Source organism: Lepus europaeus, chromosome 2 (genome assembly GCF_033115175.1).
Source record: "Lepus europaeus isolate LE1 chromosome 2, mLepTim1.pri, whole genome shotgun sequence".
NCBI classification, from domain to species: domain Eukaryota; kingdom Metazoa; phylum Chordata; class Mammalia; order Lagomorpha; family Leporidae; genus Lepus; species Lepus europaeus.
Window position 1 is genome coordinate 17,301,528 of NC_084828.1, and position 23,069 is coordinate 17,324,596.

The following is a 23,069-nucleotide window of genomic DNA, read 5'->3' on the forward strand; positions in this document are numbered from 1 at the left end:
AAAATAGGACATTCTAGGGGCCTAGAAACTGCTGCTTGCAGTGCCAGCATCCCATATGGGTGCTGGTTTGAATCCTGGCTGGTCCACTTCTGATGCAGCTCTCTCTCTCTCTCTCTCTCTCTGTAACTCTTTCAAATAAATAAATAAATCTTTATATAAAAATAGGGCATTTTAATATCACAAGGCTTTTCATAAAAATCATAACAATTTTTCATAAAAAACTAATTTCTTTTTATTATCTTTCACTAACACATTTAAGGCAAAGTTAAAATCAATACTAATAGATATAAATCCATATTTCAATTGATTTTTACTGTTTAAACTGCAGTACTTTTTGTCATATCTGATGAAAATTGTCATTGTTTTTAAAGTTTCATGATATGATTACTGAAGAACTTGTCCCTAAAGCAAGACCCATTTCCTAATTGCTTTTATTAGTGGCAATACCTTACATCCCCAAGAATCTTTCTAAGACCCTTTCCCCCTGTGTGAGGATTACAGCAATTATGTCTAGATAATTTTATCCCTATGGTTATAATAAGCTGAAAGTTATCAAATGAATTAAAATTCCACTGCCAACCCATATATATTAGGAAGCATTCCTTTTCAGGCTTCATGTACTTAACACAATGAGTGGCACCTGATATATGAATCTTGTGAAGATGTCCTTATCTATACTTAAATTATTATGATTATTTTTCCCTTTGATGTAAAAATCTACATTACTTCTGATATATTCTCATATCTCTTGCTATTTATATGGCCCACTTTAGAGACCACTGCTCTATAAACCTAATTATAGTGCATTAGTAAATAAGATTCCTGCACTGCAGAAGACAAGTGTGATATTTCATACCCGACAGGTTATGATTCTCATTGTTTCACTTTGGGTATTCCAGTATAGAATTGAAAGAAGTGGTGTACCATTAATTAATTTTTAAAATTTTGGATTAATATGAATTACATATAAATTGTTATGGGGCATATTGGAATATTTCAACAGATATACACAACCTAAACCAATCATAAGAGGCAATGAACCCCTTTCATTTCCTTTATCAATTATAATTTATAATTACTGTACTATTCTATGGAAAACCAGAACAGCAATTATTGCAATATACAATTTTAAATCTTAGGCCACTGATAATCTACTATGGAATTTTGGTGCTGATGCTGATGCCAGTGTGCTCATGTCCCAACAGACCCCTTTGTGGGTGTTGCAATGGCATCTCACTGTGGGGGTTGGAAAGGGTATGGAGGGCCGAGAGAGAGGGAGAGAGTAGGAAATAGAAAGAAGGAGATGATAATGATGATGAGGATGGGAGAGGGTAGAGCAGAAAGGAGGTAAAGAAGGATAGAGAAAGAGAGAGAAAGTACTAGCAAAATACTGAAGAATGCATTTTTCATCTCCTCCTTCTTCATAGCATCTTCCTATCTCATTCTGCTCAAGAACTATGTGTTTTACCAAGAAAAACCTGAGTGCCAACACTCAGGATGGGAATTTAAGGCAGCAAATTGGAGAGCCAGTTTTGAACGAGGAAGTCCTCTTTATTCTCCTTACATCTTAGCATGCTAGAGCGTTCTTATGGTACACATTAGAAATTCTGTCCTGGTAGAGAACAGGCACTCTGAACTATGCATTTCCTAGAAACACTGGAAGGTCAGGAAAGGACTATGCTATCCTATGTAGAGTAAAAAAAATAAGACTTCATTGAAGACATAATGCATACAGAATTGAAAAAAATCCTCATTGTCCAAAAATGTCTTCAAAACTTGAAACCACATTTGTACTCTCCTTAGAGGCTGCTGAATTAGCAGGTGAGGCTGTGCTGTGTGCCATGTGGGACACTGGTACCATTTCTGATAACAACTTCTTGGAAAAGGTTTAAGTCAGATATCTTTGAAATTCCATATTATAGCAAGTCATGTCAGTGAAATGTCGCTGTAATCTAATTTATGTAAGGGCATTTTCTTCAAAAAAGTCATTAAATTTTATAAATTGCCCATTTTTCCCCCTAATAGTCTTAGAGTCCAAGAAAATGGCAAAGACTATAATTGAAATCTTGGCTTTCTATAAGTTATTTGATCATATTTTTTTACTCTGAAAACTTCTGGAAAACTTTCCATTTCAAGGTTGTGTTAAATTGAAAAACATTTGATGTGCAGGTTTCAAGGTGTTTTTTTTTTTCCCTGCGTGAGAAATACTGAAATGAATTATAAGTAACAATTCTAATCAAAGAACAACTCCTCAGCCAAAAGTTAAGAAAAAGTGCAGAAGAAAATTTTGACCATATCAGATTATGAGGTTTTGAATCAATTGTAAAGGATATATGTGTTTGTAGATGGAAATAGACAACTTAGGTAGTTTTGATTTTATGGACCCTACATGTTTCATCTTTCCTGAGTTAATTACCTGACTGGTATAGGAAATCATGGATGTACCTAGCATTGTGGTTATGGATTCAATTCCTGGATGGAGGTTAGGAGGAGAAGAATTATAAACTTTTTCATCAATATGCCTGTCCTCAGTAGAACTTCATAATGTGAGCCTTAGAGGTATTAGATTGTTAGTTTGCTTAAGAAATGCTTCCATCGTAAATAAAGCACTTGCATTGCTCCCTGAACGAAAGTCAAGTTTCTCTCCCCTCTGAGAAAAGTACAATTTTATAATGATGTTTTATAACAGAAATATAGATACTAGTCAGCAAGCTTCATCAAGCAGATTACTAAAGGTTGGATTCGAGGACATTACCTCTATTTCCAATGCCATTTTTAAAAATTAAATAAAGTCTTGAGGTTGATGGAAGGTTTTGGTTTATTTAAATACACAAATTGACAAATGCCTTTGATATCTATCATAAAATGAATTTTTTAATAATTGGAGAATGAACACATCATGAGACTGACCTAGTTTTCTCTTAAAAGTATGCCATAATTTCTTCTGAAAAGACTATTGATTGATAGTTTCAGACTCGTCCTTTCATTAAGCAATCCATATACTCAACTGAATGCTAGATGTTCACATGTCAGTGTTGTACCTTCTTTTCATATCCAATCTGACCACAATTTGAAAATACCATTCAATTAGTGATGTAACTCAGTTCTTGGATTTTGTCAATGACATCACCATATTTTGTCTGTTTAGCATTAAAAATTTGTGACAATGCAGCTTAAAATTCTTCAGCTATTTGTAAAAACACTGCATAGATTATCAAGCTCTCCACAGATGTATAGTTTTGGCATTTTGATATCTTTATTATAAAATCTTGTTAACATATAGTGCCTGCATTATCTTTGTCTCTCTTTTCATATACATAATCTTGGGTCAGATCTTCATTATGTCATAGGCTTGTATTCAGTAATAGCTGCATCATTTACTGAAAGCTGAGCTGTGGTAGGCCTTGTGACGTAGCAGGCAAAGCTGCTGCCTGCATATCAGCATCCCATATGAATGGCAGGTAGAGTCCTGCTGCTCCACTTCCAATCCAGCTCCCTACTAATGTGCCTGGGAAAGTAGCAGAGGGTGGCCCAAGTGCTTGGGACTCTGCACTCATATGGGAGAACTAGAAGAAGTTCCTCACTCTGTCCAGGGGTTACCATCATTCTGAGAGTGAAACAGCAGATAGAAGATATTCTCTCTCTCTCTCTCTCTCTCTCTCTCTCCCCCTCTCTCCCTCCGCCCCTCCTCGCTCCCTTCCTCCCTCCCTCTCTCTAATCTGCCTTTCAAATAAATAAATAAATCTTTTTTTAAAAGAAAGATGAGCAACTATTATGTGCCTGACAATATGCACAGTGGTTATAGTAACAAATAAGAAAGAAATAGTTCCTGCCTCCATAAAGTGTAATGGTAAAGGTATAGAAGAGGCCAGGTAAGCTTGATGATTAGATTGAAGAAGAGTAGATTCCCATTTTGCATGTAGCAAACCTAGTTTTACGTGTCAGCAAACCTAGACAAATTTGTTTATGTCTGTAATGATTATATCAATTTTCTTCAAATACCAGTTTTATCACATCATTCATATTAAAAATCAACTAAACTTTAATATTTTATCCAATCTGAACACTTCTTGGAAGCGCCCATGATCTTACAATGTCCTACTCCTTGACATGTGTTACCCAGGATACTGAATTCTAGAATTCTAATCGGAAATTTTTCCTGATTTACTCTACCCGATCTCTGTGCCTTCACTTATGACATCCCTTCATCTTTTACTACCATGTGGTTTTTCTCGTCCATAAAAATCCTGGTCAGAATAGATTTCTTAGGGCTTGAATGGCCAATATTATTGTAATACTATTGCTTCTATATCTATTATGACTTCAAGTTTATGATCTTGATTACTGAATTTTTGTGTAATCTGGCATTTCCAACAATACCTGTTAAGATGATAAGCAATTTCTTTTTTCCTACCCGGAAAAACACTGTGTAAGAGTGTGTGTTATGCTTGTTGTCATGGAGATTTTTCTTTAACAAGTGGGCCAAAGATAATTTTTTTTTGTGCTTGAAAAATCACTAATAGGTCAAGATAACATTTTTGTACAAAATGTTATATAAAGTTTTAATGGAACATAATTGTCATAATTTTATTGTTGCCCTCTTTTGGCATTGAAATGGAAAAATCAAAGTTATGGAACTTGCTGATAAAGTATATGGAATTTTTCACTCAAAATTGGCCTTTGGATTAACACTCCCATACTTGATATTGATATATACATAATAAATACACATGTAATATATATATTAACTCACATAGATACACATATGTAGAATATATATTTACATATATATGTATTAAATTTTTTAAGTATCAGGAAATTTGGATTGGCCACTCATGAAGATGGAATAATCTGGTTTTCATAATTGAACAAAAGCTTCCAGATGCATTCAATCATGTTTAAAGAGCTACAAAACTTACTCAGTTAAAACAATTCAAACTTACCAAGGCCTTTTTTCTTAATTAGAACAAGTGTCTTTGACATATTTGAAGACATTTGGCTTAAAAATAGCCAAGTTAAAAGTATTCAAGAGTGACACATAAGCACCATTCTTGATTGCACTCTGCCCTCTCTATCTGTCGGAGGCATCCATCTCTTTGACTTCAAAGAGAGTTCTTTAGAATGAAGCCTCTACACAGTGAAACAATCTGTCCCTCTTCCGCTTCTGTTGTGTTTGGAAGTCAACATTCCTATCTGTGTACAGTTGAGCCCTGGGATGTACTGGGTCTGGCAAAATGTCCAGCACTGTATCACATGCCAATGGACTTCCTTTTTAAAGCTTCTGTTTACCAAATGGAAATCCTTCCTTGGCTCTCTGGAAGGCAGAGAGCTATGAGTAAGAGTAGACCAAGGCCTGAAAGTTGAAATTATGCATCCTTTTTGTTGCCATAAGTACATTAGTGTAGATCAATCCTACAAGGCCTATGCCTAAAATCAGAGAGAAAGTAACATTCAAGAACATACCCTGTGGCCACTACTGATTTCTGACAATCCGCTTCTCTTAAAATAGCCATATGCACAGACCTGTACAAGAAAAATTAATGCTCAAGAGCAACTTTTTGAGGCACAGCATGATCCCAATGCATCCAAGAAGTCTTCGGTTCTGACCACTTTACTACATTACCAAGCAGAAGAGGGAACCAAGACATTTTAGGAAGATCTGTGTAAAATGAAAAAAAAAAAAAATGATGTTGTAAGGCTTTGAAGGCAGAATGTTAAGTGTAGACTGTGACAGCAGACAAACCTGAATTTGAATCCTGGAAATATCCTACACCATATAATCTCAAGTTATGTTTTCTAAACTAATATTGCTTCTATTTTCTCATCTGCATAATGAGGGGGTGGGAAATAATACATACCCTCCTGCTTTATTGCGAAATTTAATTTACAATTCCTGGCACATAGAAGGCGTTTGTATTAGGGTTCTCCAGAGAATAGAACCTGCAGGATGCATTTGGTTACACATACACACATGTGCACACACACAACTATGACCAGAAGTATTAAGAGCAGTTGACTCACCCAAGTATGGAGACTGACAAATCTCAAGATCTACAATCAGTAAGCTTGAGGCCCTGGAAAGGTCCATATTTAATTTATAATCAAGATAGAAAAGATTAATATGTCAGCCTAAGCAATCAGGCATGAGGAATTGTTCTTTTTTTTTTTTTTTTTTTTTTTTTTTTTGTTATTTGGGGAAGGAAAACCTTTCATTATATTCAGCTCTTGAACTTATCGAATGGGACCTACTCACATCCAGGTAGCCAATTTGCTCTCAGTCTTATCAATTTAAGTATTTAACCCACCAAAATACCCTCAGAAAAACACCCACCAATAGTGTTTGACCAAATATATGGGCTCCCTGTGGCCCAGTCAAATTGACACACAAAACCAACTATCCTTGTGCTTTATAAATGCCTTCTATTAATGATAGTGAATAGAAATGCTCTTTTTTTCTTCTGAATGCATTTAACTACAGTTCTGCTGAAATTGAAATGTCATATTTCCCTTTCAACAAAATTCTTTTAAATGAAAAATAATGAATTATTTATTGTTTTATTCATAATAATAGTAATTGTTTCATCACTACTAAAAATGATCCAAATCAGGAAAGCACTAGAACATGGACTAAAACAAATTATTTGAGTAGTCCACTATTTATAAATTTATTTTTTGAAATATTCAGTCATGATGAAAAATATGTTGCTACTAGTTTGGGTCACAGGAGTATAGTTGCCATATGATTTTCTCTCTTCCTTCTTTCCTTCCTTCCTTCCTTCCTCCCTCCCTCCCTCCCTCCCTCCCTTCCTTCCTTCCTTCCTTCCTTCCTTCCTTCCTTCCTTCCTTCCTTCCTTCCTCCAAAAAGCAACGTTACAGAGAGGCAGAAGCAGAGAGAGAGAGAGAGAGAGAGAGAGAGAGAGAGAAATCTGCCATTCACTGGTTCACTCCTCAAATGCCTGCAACGACCAGAGCTGGGCTGACCTAAAGTCAGGAGCCAGGAACTTCTTTCAGGTCTCCCACATGGGTGCAAAGATCCAAGCAATTGGGCCATCCTCTACTGCTTTCCCAGGTGCATTATCAGGAAGCTGGAACAGAAATGAAGTAGCTTGGACTTGAACCGGTGCCCCTTGTGGGATGCTGGCACTGTGGGCGGTGGCTTTACCTGCTAAGCCACAGTGCCAGCCCTACCATGTGATTATAATAGATTAGGAGAAAGAAATTTCCATTTTAAAACTTTGGGTAACAGTGTCTTCCAATATCCTCCCCTTTGCTGAGCATTTTGTAAATGAGGTCATTCGGCCGACTCCATGGCTTAACAGGCTAATCCTCCGCCTTGCGGCGCCGGCACACTGGGTTCTAGTCCCGGTTAGGGCACCAGATTCTATCCCAGTTGCCCCTCTTCCAGGCCAGCTCTCTGCTATGGCCCGGGAAGGCAGTGGAGGATGGCCCAAGTCCTTGGGCCCTGCACCCATATGGGAGACCAGGAGAAGCACCTGGCTCCTGGCTTCGGATCGGCGAGCGGCCATTGGAAGGTGAACCAACGGCAAAAAGGAAGACCTTTCTCTCGTCTCTCTCTCTCACTATCCACTTTGCCTGTCAAAAAAAAAAAAAAATGAGGTCATTCACAGGTCAAGATCATATAAAATGATTATGTCTAATTTCATGTATTATAGATATTGGCTCCATAAAAATCAAACTTGTAACTTATCTGGAAAAACTCCATCTGTCTTTCCCATAAAGGGAGTGGCAAGACCCACTACTATCATGGGAAAGCACTTGAAGGATCCCTTTTCAAGAGAAAGAGACCAAATCCAGTTCTGTATGAAATGGAATACAATGAGAGTCTGGATAATCTGATTCTAATCTCCAACTCTGCAATAAATCTTTAGGTAACCTTGAGTCACCTCTATCTTCTCAGTGGAAAGTAGGAATTAGAGCAGAGTCAGGATTGAAACCAAGGGATTCCAAGGATGGTGGTGACTTCGTCCTAGGGCAATTGCTCCACCTCTACCAAATGAGTGCACAGAGGTTGCTGTATTGACTAGTTTAGACAGTCTACCTGCAGTTCTCACTGCCACCCTGTTAGGCACACACCTCTGGGTGAACCAAGTTGGAACCTGAGCCTTGCTGTGAATACCACATTGCCATCATTCTAACTTTGAGCAAAGACGGAAAGGGCATTTTTCACAACTACAGGCTGAGATTGAGCAACTAAAACTAAATACCACAGTGGGAGTGACTTCATGGAGTTATGAGCTTATTCAGAGAACAAAAGAGTGGAAAAAATAAAGCTTCCCTGGAGCTATAGCTGTGTAAGTTCAGGAAAATGCAAAAAATGAGGATAACTTCTTATTAAAATTAATATTATAGGGTATTCAAAGATTTTACTCAATTTTCCCCTTTCCACATAAAACATACACAAATGCACTTGTCTATCTCCTCAGTATTGTGGAAGAAAGGAACTTTCTTTGTTTACTCTGGAAAGCAATGTTGTCATCTGCCATGTGTCACTAAGAGGTTGCTATGAATTCCTTATGTCACCATTGAATGAGGTATCTAAGGGGATGCCTGAAAGTGAGATTAGGGATAAACTAGATTGAGTTTCTCAGAAGCAGTTTTGAGATATGAGAATCGGTGGCCAAGTGGTTTTTGAGGGAAGTGTTCCAAGGATATATCCATAAAAGAGCAAGAATCAGGTAGAGGATAAGATGAAGATGATCGTGGAGGATGGTGTCAAGTTGATTCTTCAGAGGAGCTATGCTGTGTGGTTTATGCCTCAGTTTATCTCCACTGGAGGCCAGTGAGTGGTGCATTTTTCTTGGGAATGAGGATTTCCTAGCATCTACGGGTCTCTGAGAGGCTTGCTGGCAAACAGACCCCAGGAACTCTTGAGGGAATTTGTCTAAAGAAGATTGTTGGGTACTGACTGTTAGGAGACATATTTAAAGGGACCCAAAGAGATCTGGGAGAGCTCTGCTCTGGTTGCTCAGATGCATGGCATGAAGTTCACTCCACAAAGAAGCCCTGGCTTCTTCAGTATGGTGGATGCAGAGTTGATCAGATGAGCTTTAGTCACTCCTCCCTCTGTGGTTTGTCCCAAAGTTTCAGTTTCCATCATCCATCCAAACTCTATTCATTCTCTTTGGGATGGGGGATTGCTTTCAAAATGTGACCTAGATATTCATAAAGTGACAGAGATCTTCATTCCTGAGGGATCTGGAGCCTGATTAAGATGCATTTTGGTGCCCAAAGTCAAAACATAACAGGGAAGCATCAGTAATGCCCTACAGGATCCCTGGAGGTGTAGATTCAGAGTAGCCTGCAATGGGTCACAAAACACGGATTGCAACAATTTTAAAGTCCCAGATACTTATTTATTTATTTTATATAATTTTTATTGTAATGAAAGTAAAAATCAAGTAAAATAAAGTTTGAAATTTTATTCGGTTGTTTAGCACATTCTCTGCTACATATTGAGTATTAATTAACTATTTGGTGATTAAATACATAAATGAAGCATTTTAGATGCTCTGTAAATAATTCTACAGATGAATACAATGTTGTAATTTTAACAAAATACAGACAATATATATTTATTTATTTTTAAGATTTGTTTATTTATTTGAAAGTCAGAGTTACATAGAGAGAGGAGAGGCGGGGGTGGGGGGGTCTTCCATCCACTGGCTCACTCCTCAATTAGCTACAATGGGAGGAGCTGTGCTGATCCGAAACCAGGATCTAGGAGCTTCTTCCAGGTCTCCCAGGCGGGTGCAGGGGTCCAAGGACTTAGGCCATCTTCTGCTGCTTTCCCAGGCCATAGCAGAGAACTGGATCAGAAATTGAGCAGCCAGGACTCGAACCAGTGTGCGTATGGGATGCCGGCACTGCAGGTGGCGGCTTTACCTACTATGCCACAGTGCCAGCCACCAGACAATATATTTGTTATTAAAGGCAACCAATAAAATCCAGTTTTCCAGGAGGAGTAAGAATGCAATGATGTTATTTTTTTCCTTAATATTTAGAAAAAAATACTGAGAGAAAGTTTACCTTATTTTGGAATCCAGAATATTCATCACAAAGAAGAAATACTGGGCTTTCACATTATTTGATGACAAAATAAGTGCATTACGTGGAAAGAACATTGCAGGCTGCCCCAGGAGAAGTTGTGCTGGAGATCCTTACACTTTTTGCTTCCTAACCAGGTATTGGCAGATCATGTCCAAGGACTAAGTTTGATGCTGAGCCTGCAGATTACAAAATGATTAGCTGTGCTACCTTCTCCACTGATTTTCAAGTATTAATTCGTTCAACAAACACAATATCTGCTGAGTGCCTAGTCTGCTACCTTCAGTTCTTGGTAGCAGGGAAACAGTGATGAGTAGAATACCGCCCTACCCTTTGGGACTTACACAGATGTTTTTTCTGCTGTGATATCTTTTCCCCCTATTAGCCTAAATCTGTCCTGTATGCATCTTTTTTTTTTTTTTAACTTAAAACACCTTTTACTTATTTATTTGATGGGAGAAAAGGAGAGAAACAGAGAGAAGGAACAAGAGTATGCCAATCTGCTGGGTTCCTACTCCAATGCCTACAATGGATGGGGCTGGGCTGGGGCCAAACCCAGAAGCTGAATATATTATCCACATCCTTGCAAGGGAGGCAGTTATATTATACTACCCACATCTCCACTTGAGCCATCACCTACTGGCTCCTAGCACCTGCATTAACAGGAATGTGGAATGAGGAGCTGGAGCCAAGAATTGAACTCAGTCTCTCTGCTGTAGGCATGGGTGTTTTAACCTCAAGGCTAAATGCCTGCTCCTTCAAGTCCCCTTCATCCTAAAAATACCTCTCCTTTTTCTAATTAGTACTCCTGAAGTGTGACTGGTTCAGACTACATTGAGTCCTTTTCTCAAATATCTTTCTTCTTTATATGAATGTTTCTTCCCAGTTTATGATCTTTCCACGCAACAGAAATCTGACTGATTGCAACAGAAATCTGACTGAAGCCTTTACTCCAAAGTCTGATGTTTCTCAATTCTTTCCTGAAAACTACTGCAGAAGAAATTTGGTCCCTGAATGAATCAAGTTGCCCCTTGTCTATTGAATTCAGTAGAAACTATTTAGCATGGTTTATAAGATCCTGGACAAATGGGCTCACACTCACTGCTGCAGGCTGTGTCATTTTTTTTCCCCATTTACTTCTCATCTTATCATACCCCTGACACTTCCAGGAATTTCCAAGAATATGTTCTGGGCTAACTTGTCCAGGCTGTTCTCTGTTCGAAATTTTTATTCTCCTTATTTTTCACCTGGTAAAGTCCTACTTATCCTTCAATACTTAACTCAAATATTAGCTTGCTTGTGAAGCTTTTGCTAAGTCCATCTGCTTATGTCCTTATTCTCTTTTGCCTACTACACCTCATTGTGTTGAAGTGATTTCTTTTGCATGTCTCTCTTTTTCAACAGACTGGAGTGTTTGAGGGTAAGGCTCTGTTCATTGATTTCCTGAGTTTAGTGACTGACAGTAGGAAACAAACTATATGAGTGATAACTGAAAAAAAAAAAGAGAAACTAAGAGAATTCTTATTAAGTTATATAGCTCTTTTGGGGTCATTTATCAATTATGATTTAAAAATTATGGAAACTATATGAATTCACAGGATAATTTCCCTATTCTTAATATGATGCATAAAATGTATTTTATACTCATTTTATTCATCTCTTTATTTAAAAAAATACAGAGATGTGTAAATTCAATGATAACACAGATTTCACAATTGTGAACATTTTGCTGTACTCACTTCATATATAGATGTAATATATATACACAAACACACACATATATGTATATACATACACATACACACACATTCTTTTTGAAAACAAATGTGGATATATTAATATCACACAATGTGGGATTCATGACAAAAATCAAAACTGAGGAAAGAAATGTGTATAATTCAGTTAAGGCAACCTCAATACATGCCTATATATCAATTCATATGGCAGTCACATATTTTTACCATATACGCATTATATATATGAATGTCCACATTTGAGAGAAAACATGAAAATTATCATTTTGTGTCTGACTGATTTCAATAGCATCATTATTTCCAGTTCCAACCATTTTGTTGCCAATGTCAGAATTTCATTTATTTTATGGCTAATATTCCATGGTGAGTTCCATTGACACACAGTGATTTCTTGACATATTTTAATTAAAAATCATTGTATTTTCTTTCACTCAATTCTGAACTTATAATTTCTTTAAAAATATTTATTTATTTATTAAGAGACACAGAGAGAGAAGGAGAGGCAAAGAAAGAGAGAGAGAGATAGGTCTTCCATCTACTGGCTCACTTCCCAGTTGGCTGCAATGGCTGAAGCTGTGCTGATCCAAAGCCAGGAGCAAGGAGCTTCCTCCGGGTCCCCACACGGATGCAGAGGCCCAAGGACTTGTGCCATCTTCTAATGCTATCCCAGGCCATAGCAGAGAGCTGGATCAAAAGTGGAGCAGCTGGGACTCAAGCTGGCGTCCATATGGGATGCCGGCACTGCAGGTGTGGCTTTATCTGCTACGCCACAGCTCTGGCCCCTATAATATGCTTTGATTCTAGCTACATCTATAGATTAAAGAAAATGTAAAATTCCATTTGAAATTATATTTTAACTTCCCCATATGGGAAAAAAATCAAAATTTGTTTGCACTACAATGAATTATGATTTCATGAATATTCTGAATCAAAGCTTTCCTAACTTCATAGTTACTTGAAACTCATTTTTGCTTGCAGGAATTTTTTTAAAGAAAATGTTTTAACTTCTTGAAGGCAAAGAGACAAGGAGACACTCAAAGAGAAAGATCTCTCATCCATTGATTCAATCCCCAAGAGCCCACAATGGCCAGGGATGGGTTGTGGCTGGCCGGAAGACACACACTCAGTCAAGATCTCCCCTGCACATGAAAGGGACCCACGTACTTGAGCAAGCACCTGCTGCCTCCCAGGTTTGCTTTGTTTGGCAGAGTTGAAATTGGGAACCAGAACCAGGAAAAGAACCCAGGCACTCCCATGGAGGATATATCTTCTTGAATGCTAGGCAAATGCCCATTCCAGCTTATAGGAATATCAATACACAAAAACACACATTACTGAGAGGTTCAGAGAGACATTTATTGCATTCCCTGTAATCTAAAGATTTTGGGACTTAGTATGTGAATTATTTGTTATAATAGCTTCCCCTTATCTGCAAGGGATGCATTTCAAGACTTCTGATAGATACTTGAAACATTGAATTGTACCAGATCCTAGACATAAATACATATGATGATTTTTAATTTATTAGTCAAGTAACAGATGAACAATAACTAATAATAAAAACGATTATGCCAATATACAGTAATGAAAGTTAAGGGAATGTGATTACTCTCAAAATAGTACACTGCACTTAAATTAAAAAAAAAAGTTGTATTATTTAAAGGGCAGAGCTACAGAGAGAAAGAGGGAGAGAGAGATCTTCCATCTGCTAGTTCACTTCCCAAATGGCTGCAGCAGCCAGGGCTGGTCCATTCTTCTGATGATGTCACATGACACAACGCCTTTGTGATGAGATGAAGTGAGGTGAATGTAGAAGGCATTGTGAGGTAGCGTTAGATTACTGGGAAAGGTTTTTTTTTTTTTTTTTTTGACAGGCAGAGTGGACAGTGAGAGAGAGAGACAGAAAGGTTTTCCTTTTCCATTGGTTCACCCCCCAATGGCTGCTGCGGCCGGCGCACCGAGCTGATCCGAAGCCAGGAGCAAGGTGCTTCCTCCTGGTCTCCCATGTGGGTGCAGGGCCCAAGGACTTAGGCCATCCTCCACTGCACTCCTGCGCCACAGCAGAGAGCTGGACTGGAAGAGGAGCAACTGGGACAGAATCCGGCGCCCCGACCAGGACTAGAACCTGGGGTGCCTGCGCTGGAGGCGGAGGATTAGCCTAGAGAGCTGCAGCGCCAGCCATGGGAAAGGGTTTTAAACACAAGCATTGTGACACTGCGACACTTGGTCTCATAACTGAGATGACTGCTAAATGAGTGATGTCTAGTGCTTACTATGCTGGGCAAAGGTGTGATTCACATCTTAGGTTGGACAGAGTGGGACAGGATGAGATTTCATCACACAATTTAAAACTTCTGAAGTGTTTATTTCCAGAATTTTCCATTTCTGCTATGATGGATTGCAGGAAGCTTAAACTTTGGAAAAGTAAATCATGGATAAGGGGGTATAATTATGATTCTGGGAAGACCAGAAATTTCATGAGAAGGTGTATTTGCCTAACCTAAGTCGGGAAGGTTATGTGAAAGCATAATAAGGATTCTTATATGTTATCTGTAAAATTAATTGATCATTCCAGATTCATATTCTGTTTCAGAGACAATGAACACTTTGGCAAAATCTGGAATCAAACAGGTAGTCAACTTTTCATCACTTTAGGGAAATACCTGACACATGCCATAAATGAAGAAAAAAGGTATATTTAGGTGACAAGTTTGAGGTTCAAGGGCATGACATCTGTATCAGCTCAATTCTGCTGAGGAACTGAAGGCAAATGGTAGAAGGCAGATAGCAATGCCGGAGTGTGTGTTGAGGCAAGAGGGCACATCTCAAACCAGGAATAGAAAAAGGCTGGGTAAGCCACCCTCAGGCTTTCATAACAATCCTCTCCCAAGAACTACCAAGGACTCCCACAAGACCTACTTTCCAAGGATATGCTTCCAAATGACTAAGGACCTCTCACTAGAACTACCTCTTAAGGTTCCACAGCATCTACCAATACTGTCAGCCTGTAGGGCATACTTCCTATCACACTGTATCCTGAGGGACATGCAAACCAATCCCAAATCATATCAGACAATGTCCAACAATCTCAACTACTGTGAGAGATTCTGCAATATAATTTAATAGACCTCATATTTGCTGAATCTTTACCTTCTACAATATACTTCATTCCAGCATAATTCTAGAGTTTAAATTGGATATTCACTGGTAAAAAAAAGTAAATGGCTATTTTTAAGAAAAAAATGGATTTAGCTTTTAATAATTTGATCTCAGGTGTTAGGAAGAATTAGACAGTGTGGTTAGGATGCAGCAAACCCAAAGGGTGGCTCCATAACCTTGACTACCTTGGTTTTCAACATGGCACCTGATTGCCAGATGATTTAGAATCTTAAGCAAACCTACTAGTCAGCACCATTTAGTATAATTTGTCTGAGTTGCTCATACATAGAGTGTTTTTGTATACACATGCACACGCACACACAAAGATGTTGCTTGGAATGCTTGATCCCATACTGGAGTGCCTGTATTCAAGTCTTGGTTCTGATTCAGCTTCCTTGAAATGCATACTGTGGGAGGCAGCAGATGATGGCTCCTGTATTTGGGTCCCTGCCATCCTTATGGGAGAATCAAATTGAGTCCCAGTCTCCTGGCTTTCACTTGGCCTAGTTCCTGGTTGTTGCAGACATTTAGGAAGTGAACCATCAGCAGATGGAAGATCTCTCTCTGGCCAGGCTTATGACAGGAGACTGGAATTCTATCCAGTATCCCACATGTGTGGCAGGACATGGAGTCCAAGCATTTGAGCTATCATTTGCTTCTTTTTTTAGGGTAAGCTACTGCCTGTGCACTGGTTCCAGTCCCTGCTGTTCTGCTTCCACTCCAGCTCCCTGCAAATATGATTTGACCAATGGAATATAATAGAAACCCCAGAAATTAACCCACACAACTATAATCAACTAATCTCTGACAAATGAGCTAAAATCATTTCCTAGAGAAAGGACCATCTGTTCAACAAATGGTGTTGGGAAAATTGGATTTCCACTTGAAGAAGTATGAAACAAGGACCTTACCTTACACCTTACACAAAAATTAACTTAAATTGATCAAGCTTCTAAACCTAAGACCTGAAACCTTCAAACTACTTCAGGAAAACATAGGGTAAATTTGAGAAGACACTGGCCTAGGCAGACTTCTTTTTGAAGACCGCAAAAGCATCAGCAATAAAAGCAAAAATAGACAAATCAAGTCAAGAAGATTCTGCATAGCAAAGGAAACAATTAGTAAAATAATGAGCCAACTGAGCAGGAAATATTTGCAAACCATACAACTGATAAAGGAGTAATATCCAGAATATAAGGAGCTTAAGAAACTCAACAATAACAAAACAAACAATACAGTTAACAAATGAACAAAGAATATGAACAGGCTTTTTCAAATAATGAAATACAAATGGCCAACAGACACACGAAAAAAGGTTCAAGATCACTAGCTATCAAGGAATTGTGAATACAAACTACAATGAAATTATCTCCTCACTTCTTTTAGAATGGTTATTATCCAATAATTAAAAAATAAAAACACTGATGAGGGTGTGGAGAAGAAGGTAGCCTAACACTTTTGGTGTGAATGCAAAACGGTACAATCATATGGCAAACAGTATGGAGATTTCACAGAAAACTAACAAATAGATTTATCATAGGACCCAGATATCTCATTCCTGGGAGTAATATCCAAAAGAAATGAAATCAGCACATGAAAGTGTTATCTTCAATCTCATGTTTATAGCATCTCAATCCATACCAGCAAAGATATGAAATCAACCTAGATGTCCATCAATTGATGATTGGATAAAGAAAATGTGATATACATACAGGATGGGATATTAGCCATAGAGAAGAATTAAATCCTGTCATTTGCATCAAAATTGATGGAACTGCAGATCATCAGAAAAACAAATATTACATTTTCTCTTATTTGTGGAAGTTAGTATAGAGTAGATAAAATGTGTGGATGTCACATCATTTGGTATATAGTGTGTAAGTATTGCTTTATTGAATCATAGCATGTAAATGACAATATACTTTTCTTCCCTCATGTTATGATCATTGTCATGATCCCCTCACTTTATGATATATATTTTCAAGAAAAATAGCATAAAATGAAAAAAGTGAAAAACTGAAAGCTTTTTCTTTATGCTTTCATTGTTTTGAATGAGGATATATAATTTCTCCAACAAGACAAGAACAAGACAAGGATACCCACACTTGCTGAACAGTAATAGGTGTATTGGTCACAGTAATTAGGCTAGAAAAAGAAATATGAAGCATCAAAATTGGAAAAAAAGAAATAAAAATATATTTGTTTTCAAGTTACATGTTTATATATGTTCTTATGTAAAACTCTATAGGACTACACATACAAAAATGATCCAGAGAATTAATTCAATAAGTTGTAGCATAAAAAATAAACATAGAAAAACCTATTGTGCTTCTATATACTAACAATGAACCATCAGGAAAGGAAATGAAGAAAAATCTCACTTACAATAGTATCAGAAAGAGTAAAATACTTAACAAATTTAACTAAGAAAACAAAAGACTGAAAACTGTAAAGCAGAAGAAGACACAAACAAATGGAAAGATATTGTATGTATACACATATTGCGATAATTAATATTGTTAATATGTTCATGCTTAAAATAATCTATGGATTCAACACAATCGCTATCAAAATCCAATGACATCTATTTTTGTAGAAATAGAGAAGGGAATCCTAGAATTCATATGGAACCACAAAACACTCTAAATAGCCAAAACAATCAAGAAAGAATAGAAGTGAAAGTGCTGAATTGCTGATTTAAAAATATATTATAAAGGTACAAAAATTAAAATAGTGTTTTATATGCAAAAACAGACATATAGACCAATGGAGCAAAATACTGAACACAGAAATAAATCCATGCAAATAACAATGACTAATCTTTGATAATGGTGCTAAGAATGTGCAATGGGAGAAATATATCATCTCGTCGGTAAATTTTATTATAAAAATTGGATTGCCACATCTGAATTAATGAATTTGGATTATTATCTTACACTATACACACACAAATATCAACTCAACATTGATGAAAAACTTAAATGTAAACCTGAAACAGTACAACTCCTGGGATAAAACAGAAGTTTTCTATACAATGTCTTCCTTGGCATTGATTTCTTGGAAATGACACCAAAGGCACACGCAACAAAAACAAAAATAGGCATTCAATAACCTCTTACACTAAAAATTTTGTGCACAGCAAAGGACACAATTAACAGAGTGAAGAAGGAACCTAAGGAATTGGAGGAAGTATTTGCAAACCACAAATCTGATAAATAGTTAATATCCAAAATATGTAGGAAATTCCTACAACTCAATAATAAAAATACTCCAAATAACTTGATTAAAAATGGATGAAAGGTTTGAACGGCTGACTTTCAGTTATTTAATAAATGTTGTTAAAGGTACAACTTAAGTGTAAGGCCCTTGTTGTATGTAGTGATATGAGCTATAAGCTTGTGGGATAAGTAATTACACAGTGACAAGTCGACTGATAAATGTTATGGTAGCTTTTGGTTCTTGCTTTTTTGAAATGGCCATATTGGCCTCTAATTGTAGAAATTGACCAGAGGTGTTTACTGTGGTCATGGTTTTCAAAAGATCAGGCTTTGGTGGTTTAAGCCAATAATCTTAATTGTAGGTGTACGAATTGAGTGGTTTTTCATGTCAGAGAAATTGTAGCCTAATCAAGATAATGTGTCCATTAATTATGTTTGTAGAAATCCTTTTAGAAAACTATGCAGTATAATTTGTACTGTAATTTTTTAACTCTTCTATTTAATTATGGTTAAAAATACCAACTACTAAACTAAGATGAGGCTTGAAACATTTTTCCCACCAGTATAGATTTACTGTTATGTAAACCAAATGCTGATTAGATCCATATGGAAAGGAAATTTTGTATTCATGAGACATTGCATTTTCAAAATAGGAACATATATTATTAGGGGATAGTATGCTGAGTCATTAGCTTCCTGAGCAAATGGCTTGTTATAGACTTTTTAGTAAGTTAGTATGGAACGTTAAGACCAACTCTTGTAGTATGTCATCCATTCAATTGGTGGAAAATGAATGTTCACACATACCAATTTCAGACCAGGGCAACCCTGTTGTGGATCCTTTTTGTAATCTCTGAGAAACATCTTGGCATAGTGAAAAAAAAAGGTTGTAGAATTAAGATTCAGACATAGTTATGTGACCTTAAGCATGTTTCTTAATTTCACTAAGCCCCTAATTTCTTATTTGGAAGGTAACAAAATATTATTATCACATCTGCAAAGATGAGATGAGGTACTATGGAAAATTTCTCATCTTTCAGTGGTTGCTATGAGAATGACAGTGGTTATAATTGTAGCATCCAACTGTTTAGCAGACAATCTAAAGTAGTATTATAAAATTAATGATATGATTTTTAAACTAAGGAAATAACCTTAGAAATGATTTTATTTCAGGGATAAGTTGAGAGATGAGCCTCTATTATCTTCTTTTGCCAGAAAGCATGGAAACAGGTTCATGAAGGGAGCCATTTCAGTAACTCAACTGCTGGCCAATATTAGGAAAATTAAAGCACCCGTAATATTATTTATGTTTATGATTATAACATTAAATTTTTAAAGATCTATTGGCACTTAAGCATAATAATAAAGAAAAGGTAGACAAGATAACTAATGTTTTTAAATAAATTATTCTTAGGGAAAATGTTGACTGAAACAAATATCAGTGGACTAATTTATTTGGTTTTATTTTGTATGCTACACTCATTGAATAAAAATTTTATGAAGCAGAGCTGATGTCGTGGTGCAGTGGGTTAACTGATATCTGTGATGTCAGCATCTAATGAGTGCCTTCTCATGTCCTGGCTGCTCCAGTTCTGATCCAGGTCCCTGTTAATGGGCCTGAGAAAGCAGCAGAAGATGGTCCTGCATCCATATTGGTTACTCAGATGAAGTTTCTGGTACCTGGCTTAGGCCTGGCAAAGTCCCAGTCATTGGGGCCATTGGAGGATAGAGGATTTCTTTCTCTTTATCATTACCTCTCTCTCTTTAACTCTGTTTTTCAAATAAATAATCTTTAAATATTTAGAAATTAAATTTCATGAGGCACAGCATTAAACTGTCACCCCCATAATTACAAAGAAAAAATTTTTTTCTATAATGGTGAATAAATGAAAGCATCAATATTTAATGTTAACATTCAATATCATTAATAGACGATAACCTGATACTATATGCTTTCTGAAGTGACACATACGATATAATAATAGCAGCTGTGAAGTATTAGTTCAATAATGATTGCTTGCATTTAATTAATCCTTTAAGACCTAATTTCTGGCCTGACCGCGGCTCAATAGGCTAATCCTCCACCTTGCGGCGCCGGCACACCAGGTTCTAGTCCCAATCGGGGCTCCGGATTCTGTCCCAGTTGCTCCTCTTCCAGGCCAGCTCTCAGCTGTGGCCTGGGAGTGCATTGGAGGATGGCCCAAGTGCTTGGGCCCTGCACCCGCATGGGAGACCAGGAGAAGCCCCTGGCTCCTGGCTTCGGATCAGCCTGGTGTGCTGGCCGCAGCATGCCAGCCATGGTGGCCATTGGAGGGTGAACCAATGGTAAAGGAAGACCTTTCTCTCTGTTTCTCTCTCTCACTGTTTACTTTGCCTGTCAAAAAAAAAAAAAAAAAAAAAAGACCTAATTTCCTGTTTACAGGAAATAAAGGCAGAAGATAAATACTCCAAGAACAAACAATGGGATATCCAGAATATGGGATATTTTATGAGATGTCTTTCCCAAACTCTTTGTGGGACTTCTCTACAAAAAAATTGAGACATACTCACCATATTCTTTGAGTGCTTATTGATTCTAAAGTGGATTTAAAAAAAAAGATAAGCAGAAATTTATGCTACATAGGTATTTGTTATTATATTGTATATACATTAGTTCAGTGTTATGTTGTATTGGTATCGTGGTTATATGAAAGGATATCCTTATATGTATAAAATGCTTGCTGAAGTATTTAGAGTTGAAATATAATATTATCTACAATTTACTTTTCCATCAGGCAGAATGTTCATCTAGGTGACATTTCTAGTGTTCATTATACAAACATTTCATCTTTTCTTTTTATTTATTTATTTATTTTATTTTATTTTTTGACAGGCAGAGTGGACAGTGAGAGAGAGAGATTGAGAGAAAGGCCTTCCTTTGCCGTTGGTTCACCCTCCAATGGCTGCTGCGGCCCGCGCACTGCGCTGATCCGATGGCAGGAGCCAGGTGCTTCTCCTGGTCTCCCATGGGGTGCAGGGCCCAAGCACTTGGGCCATCCTCCACTGCAATTCCTGGCCACAGTAGAGAGCTGGCCTGGAAGAGGGGCAACTGGGACAGAATTGGGCGCCCCGACCGGGACTAGAACCTGGTGTGCCGGTGCCGAAAGGCGGAGGATTAGCCTAGTGAGCCGCGGTGCCAGCCACATTTCATCTTTTCTAAAGTTTTGGAATTTCCTAAAATAAAACACTGCATGAAAGAATAAAAGCATCATAAAACTTTTTCAAATTTCAAATTGTGAATATAGTAAAATTTTCCTTCTTGAATCAGTTCAGATGGACATAGACAATTGGTGTTCCCTTGTGTCATCATGGAAGAAATTAACTCTATATACCAATGATACAGAGTGTTTATCTTGATGACAAAGATAACTCTCTCAGATTATCTCAAGGCATTAAAAATAACATTTTCCTGCTGAAACTATTTGTATCAATATATAATATTCTTGTCTCTTTTTACAGTTCTTGTGTGCAAGTTTGTTTTATTAGATATAAGTATAGTTATTCCTGATTATTTTGGTTTCTGTTTGCATGGAATATCTTTCACTGTTGACTTCTGGTCTAAGTTTATCTTTTGAAGTGAGTTTCCTTCAGGTAATATATAGTTGGATCTTTTTTCTTTTTCCTTTTGTCCATTTGGCCAACTCATATCCTTTGGAGAATTTAGTCCATTTACATTTGAGATTAATATAGGTGGATTAGAACTAACTTCATTTTATTGATTGCTTACTGATTATTTATGCATTCTTTGTTTCTTTATACCTTTGTTGTTATTTACTTTGTGTTTTGGTAGTTTTCAGCCTGATAAGACAGGATTCTTTCTTCCTTTCTCTCTTTGTAAAAGATTTTATTTATTTGAGAGGCAGAGTACGTGTGTGTGTGTGTGTGTGTGTGTGAGAGAGAGAGAGAGAGAGAGAGAGAGAGAGAGAAAAGAGAGAATCGTTCTTTCATCTACTGGTTCATCTTTCAATGGCTACAACAGCCATGCTATTCCATCCTGGTCTCCCATGTGGGTTGCTGTGTCCCAAGCCTTGGGCCATCACCTGCTGCCTTCCCACCCCCATTAGCAGGAAGCTGGATGGGAAGCAGAGCAGAAGGGAGTAAAAACAGCACTCCAATATGGGATGCCAGTATCACAAATGGCAGCTTGATTGGATGCAACACACCAGCCCCTCTCTTCTTTTGTATATTTGCTTTGTGAGTGAACTTTGTAATTTGTGTGTTTTTGTAATGGTTGCTATGATCTTTCTACTTCTAATGTAGGACTCCCTTCAGAATTTCTTGTAGGTGCTGATCTGTTGTTGATGACTGGATATACATATGTAGAAAAATGAAGTTAGATCCCTACCTCTCACTGTATGTAAAAATAAGCTCAAGATGTAACAAATACCTCAATGTAAGCCCTGAAACTTTGAAATTGCTAGAAGAAAATATGAGAAACACTTTAAGACATAGCTTGGCTACTTTGATTACTGCTGCAATAAACATGGGAATAGAAACACCTCTTCAACACACTGATTTAATTTCCTATGGATATGGATCCTGAGAAGTGGGATTACTGGGTCATATGGAAGTTCTAGGAGTATATCTAGGTTTTGGAGGTATCACCATACCATTTTCCATAATGGCTGTACCAATTGACAGTATCACCAACAGTCCATTTTCTCTACATACTTGCCAAAATTTATTTTTGTCTTTGTAATAATATACATTCTATCTGGGATAGTTATTAGATTTTTAAAGAAGAGAAAGGGCACCTTAGTTCTTGAAATTGTCAGAGAAAGAATTCAGAAACAGTATAAGTCAAATGAGAAGTGAAGTTTACTAGACAAAGTGA